A 6133-nucleotide genomic window follows, 5' to 3' on the forward strand; every position below is an offset into this window, starting at 1 on the left:
CCGCAATGGCGACTTCCTTGGAATAGGTTTCCCTTCAGCTAGCACCTTCCACTCCTCAACGAAGAACTCCTGTTGAACATTCCGAACCAGGGTGATCTCCGCTTCTCTTAACTCCACAGACGTCAGGAACTTCGATGGATTTCGCTGATCTCGAGGAGTACGTAGTTGTTTTAGGTACCGTAAGCAGTACGCCGTGATTCGTACGAGTTTGGTATACGATGAAGTTCGTCCTAGATACCAGCTGTTGAACTCCGCCTCTGGAGAACTGGTGCAAGCGACCGCTGTACGTCGCCTTTCTTTATCGACCTTCTCAACGTCCTCTTCATTCCATGATTCCGGTAGTTTTGGCCACCCTTCCGGATTTTCCGCGAGCCATCGTGGTCCATTCCACCAGAAATCATTGTGGATGATGTCCTCCGGCAAGACGCCCCTTGAAATAAGATCGGCCGGATTCTCCACGCCAGGAACATGTCTCCACCTTTCCGGATTGGTTAGTGTGTGGATCTTGGAGACTCGATTGGCCACGTAAGTGGTCCAGTTCGTTGGTGAAGCTTGGATCCAACGAAGAACGCAAGTAGAGTCTGTCCAGAAGTACCTCTGCAAGGGAATTTTGAGGGATTCTTGAACCTTTTCGAAGAGTTCCGCCGATAGAACAGCTCCGCATAGCTCCAATCGAGGAATTGTTTGGCAATTCAAGGGTGCCACTCGCGATTTCGACGAAAGAAGCCGAACCTTGATTCCCCCTGCTGCATCTACACTCTTCACGTAAATACAACAGCCATACGCCTTCTCCGAGGCATCCGAAAAACAGTGGATTTCCATGGAAACTGCGTTGGGTATGATGACGCAGCGATCAATCCTGATCTCGTTTAGCAGAGGAAGTTGTTGAAGGTACTTTCTCCAATCCTCACCCACCGTCGAAGGTATCGGGTCGTCCCAACCCAGCGGACGATCGTCGATATCGCGATATTTCCATAGAAATTGCATCACGATTTTCCCAGTGACTACTGCTGCTCCGAGCAGCCCTAAAGGATCGAAGAGAGTGGCTATGATGGATAGCATTTCCCTTTTGGTGAATTGCTGGTTTGGTAGCACCGCTGGAACGTCGAACTTGAACTTCAACTGATCACTCTTCGGCATCCATGTTAGTCCGAGGGTCTTCACAGACGGGTCAGGATCCAAATTGATTCCGTCTGCCGCTCTAATTGCCAGGTTGTCCTCAGTAAGCCCTTCCAAAACCTTGGAGCAGTTTGAAGCCCACTTTCTGAGCCAGAATCCACCTCTGTTTGTCATTTCGCTTATTTGCTGCCGTAGTTCGCAAGCTTCGTCCACAGAATTCGCACCCGTGATGACATCATCCATGTAGGTATCTTCACTTGCCGCCTGTGCTCCTAGGGGAAAAGTTGTTGCTTCGTCTATCGCCAACTGTTTGAGGGTTCTTGTGGCTAGATATGGTGCCGGCTTGGTTCCGTACGTAACGGTCTTGAGCTCATATACGCTGACATCTTCCTGGGGATTGGAGCGCCACAAGATGCACTGTAGGTGTCTGTCGTCCGGATGCACCCATATTTGCCGGAACATCTTTTCGACGTCTGAGACGAGCATGATCTGCTTGGTACGACTCCGCAAAATGATCGACCTTAAATCCTCCTGTATTACTGGCCCAGTCAGTAACATATCGTTAAGTGACACGCCGGATGACGTAGCGCAGGAAGCGTCAAACACCACCCTGACCTTCGTGGTAGTGCTGTCCTCTTTGAAAACAGGATGATGAGGTAGAAAACACCGCCGTTTCGCATCTACATCCGTCACATCGATCCTTTCCATATGTCCCATTGACTCGTATTCCTTCATGAAATCGTGGTAACTCTTGTGGAGGTTTGCGTTTCGAGCCAATCTTCGTTCGCTTCCTTGAAGACGCCGGGTTGCGATTTCCTTGGACTCGCCCAACCGTGTGACAGCGCTTTCTTCTTTAGGGAGTGTAACAGTATATCTACCATCCGGATTCCTTTGGACTGTATTTTGGAAAAGGTCCTCACACCGTTTTTCCTCCGGTGAGAGTACTCGAAGCGATCCAACCTCTTCACTGGACCAGAACCGTGTAACCAGAGACTCCAGTTTCTCCGTTGCTGAAACGTTGCAAGTGATGCGCAAATCCTGACTTGTGTTAGATAAGCCTCCACACACCACCCATCCAAAAACCGATTCGTTCAACGTTGGCAGTTGGTTGCCTAACGTCATCCTTTTCCCAGTTTCGAAAAAGTCGAAGAACGACTCTATTCCAAGCACCATGTCTACTCGTCTGGACTCGAAGAAAGCGGGATCAGCCAGTTTGATCCCTGGAGGTATCGACCAACCATCCGTGTTGATTGTAGCAGTTGGAAGATTCACGGTTACCTTGGGGAGAACGAGGAAACTCATCGATTGCGAGAATGGAGAAACTCGCGAGCGCACCACCGCTTCGATTTTGTGCCTGACCTTGGTCCCTGCTTGACCGATTCCACGCACCGCTATGTCCACCTTCTGTTTTTGAGTCTTCAATCGTTGACTTAGCCACTCCGTGATGAAGTTGCTCTCTGAACCCGAGTCTAAGAGAGCCCGTGCAGGGAATCGTATTCCTTCATCGTCTTCCACGACGACGACTGCAGTTGCTAATAAGACTTGCGACGAATACTGTTGAGCCGCACTGGAAACCGAGATGTCCGTGGCCACCATGTTGACCACTTGAGATGAACTAGTTCCCGATGTTTCGCCGACTTCGGAGGACTTCCTTTGATGTGAAGGATGGTTGTTCCCAGCAGCCGCTGCGACCCTTGCCGAACTATCCTTCTCCGACTTGAAACACACCAGAGTGTGGTGACGACCCTTGCAGTTCCAGCAGTTGAACTTGGACTGGCATTCCCTGGAGATGTGACCCGTTTTGAAGCAGTTTCTGCACAGCGCATGGGTTTTCAGCACTGCATCCCTGTCAGCTATAGACATCCGTTGGAATGTTGCACATTGGTAGAGAAAGTGATCTTCCTTACAAGCTACGCATCGCTTCGTTGATGATGATTGCGTAGTGTTGTAGCTGACCTTCACCGATGATTGCTTCTGCTTCTGGAAGTGTGGCTGCGACTGTTGAGCTCCCTTTGACTCAGCAACTTTCGGTGGAAGAGACTCGAGAATACGAATCCTTCGTTGCAGGAATTCCGTTAGATCCTTCAAGGTATCCTGTTCCTTTGTGGACGAAAACTCTTCCCATCCTCTGCGGGTGACCGGGTCCAAACGATTGGTGAGAATATTCACTAGTAGCAGGTCCTTGTAGTCCCCTGGTTGGACTATTTGATCGAGTGTTTGTACAATTCTCTCGAACCCGTCGACTAGAAGGTGCAAATCGACGATCGACTCCTTGGAAAGCGAAGGTAAACTAAACAACGACTGAACCTGCCTCTTTTTAAGCTGCTTGCTGTTATTATAACGCTTAGTAAGAGTATCCCACGCGATTTGATAATTAGCCTGCGTAATCTTCAACGGATCGATTAGAGCCTTTGGTTCCCCCTGAAGACACCCTTTTAAATAATGTAACTTCTCCACCTCTGGTAGATCGGCTCTCCAGTGGATCAGAGAGGTGAACAAATCCCGAAAACTAATCCACTCGTCGATGTTGCCGTCAAATTTCTGCAAATTGATCTGTGGTAGCCGCACATGTTCGAGGACACCATTCAGCACAGACTCATTAGCACGGTTTGTTGAACGATCCAGGTCTGGTGTAAGCTGCAATGCCTTCGCCTTGTCCGTGAGGGATGACTTCGATCGGTAGTAGCGGTCACTGTAGACCACACGTTGGCTACTGAAGGTTTCGTCGTCAGAATCGTAGTCTTCGTGGCATTTAAGTTCGATTAACGTCTCGCTATACTTCGTCCAGAGCTCGTCCACCCTAGACAAGGGCATGTAGACGTCGGTAGCTGTGACATCTCCGGGGTAATTTTGGGCGAATCTCCAAATATCGTCCAACTCGATTTGGATCTCCTGTAGCTTGACGGTGAGGATCTTCAGCGGTGACTTCTTCGGTGCCATGTTGGTAGACGTCACTCAGGCAGGAAACGAAAGTAAGGTGGGGTAGAAGGTGTAGTGATCCACGTGATTCCTTGCTTCGGCTGGCATATACTGTGTATATTTACCTGGCACAGTGAAATGCAGCACCAAATCGAACGAAAAGTTAAACAGAAACACGTAGTCTCTAACGAATGATCGATGACGTCACGAGAATCGTAATACAGCAAGGCTCACGATCCACCAGTGTATATGGAAGAAGGGGAGAGGGCACTTATGTAGTATCCAACAGACCTAGCCACGGCAGGCCATATACTATAGTGTTTACCTTCACAAACTATCAGCAATACCCAATTCGAAATTGTAAAATCGTAATCCAAAGTTCCAGCTTGCAGGTAATTAGCAGCAAGGCTCAACGTCAATCAATGATAGGGCGTGGTAGCAGGAAGAGGAGAAACGAGGGTGTAATATCCAAAATGTTTGCTTCGGCTGGACATATACTGTAATGGCTTACCTGGGAAACCAACCAGCAGCGCAAATGTCCAAGTCTATCGCAGTTCCCCCCAGATCGGGTTCCAAAATTGTAAAACGGCACAAAATGTGCACTCAGGGAATCGTCGCAATGAATTGTCGAAGAGGATTTCAAATTAATTAAAAAACGTGTATTTTCAGTCGTCCCGCTTCGGTGACATATACGTTCTTTGTGACTCACCTGGGCAGGTAACTGATGGCGCGACCTCTTCTATCATTCGTCCTCACACGTATGCACACGTAGCCAGCGATGATTCGTACAGGTGGTAGTCCAAATCGATCGTAATAACGGGCATTCAATCGTTACGTCGGGGTTTGCAAGCAGGATCCTCGAAATCCATTAAACGGTAGAACAGGTGGGCAGGACCAGTACCAATTACCGATCCGATCCGTGGCAATCACCAGGTAGCCTTGCCGGTAATAGGTGTCGCTCCTGAGAGAAAAACCACGTCACTAATTCAGCTGTTCGGGAAGCAGACACATCCAAAGGGCGATGAAGTATCGATGCAGGCAATTCCGGGATGATTTCTAGTTTAAGGCATGTACATAGGGTTCACGAAGAATTCCAGGTCGGAATATTTCGCATCCAGCATCAACCACCGTTGTGGATGCTCGGTAGATCCAAAAAACGCACTCCTCAGGTTCAGTGACAATATATCACCATCACTCACAGGCAGTTTCACATGCAAGAATTTGAAAGACCACTTGTTAGTAACGAATATTTCGTCCAAGCTTCGGCAGGACATATAAATGGGTTCCACTCACCAGCAGAAACAGTTCAATCGACGGATGTCCAAAACCGAAGCCAAGCCAGTGGGATGAAGCGCGCAATCCAATTGTGTAGCTTCTAAAAGGTCCAATCTGATTGTCCGCGAGTGTGATGGCGGGTTGACAATTGTTCGCCTGGGGAATGGCGATTGTCTCCTTGAGCCCGTCCAGCAATGATGGCGCGATGTCACGCGGGTTTCGGCTACTAGCAATCCAGAAGCTAGTTCCTGTCCTTCCAGGGTCCTGACCACATCCGGCTCGAAGGACCATAAATGTTGGGGAACCGGGGAATCACCTCCTTCGACTGGGTGGGATGGCTCCTCAGCACTCGACCAGTGTATGTGGTTGGATTGGGTGGGCAACAATTATCCTTTGCGGTAGAAGGCTTCCTTTAAGCGAACACTGAGCATTCTTCTTCCTTGGCAATAAAGAACTCGCGGTACAATTAAAACACTATATTTGTTCTAAAAAACACACAAAACTACAACGGACTACATTTATTGGACTTATTCTAACATCGATTTCTTAAACTTAAACACGTAACATTCAGATACGGCCGTGCGTAGGCCTCTAACCGGCGCGCCTGCTATCGGAGGGAAGGTTCAATCTAAAACTGATTTCTACGACACCAAAAGGTCATTCCTAAACCTGCTGTAGGGATCTCAAATGATCGAATTCGGAGATGAGAGTCGTAACATGAGAGAGGCATCTCCTGAAGCATATCCACCACTGCGATATCAAATGGACAGCTCTCCAACGATCTCACATGCTATCATCAGCTATCTCGCAAGCTATGGCA

The sequence above is a fragment of the Aedes aegypti genome, chromosome 1 (genome assembly GCF_002204515.2).
Source record: "Aedes aegypti strain LVP_AGWG chromosome 1, AaegL5.0 Primary Assembly, whole genome shotgun sequence".
Lineage (NCBI taxonomy): Eukaryota > Metazoa > Arthropoda > Insecta > Diptera > Culicidae > Aedes > Aedes aegypti.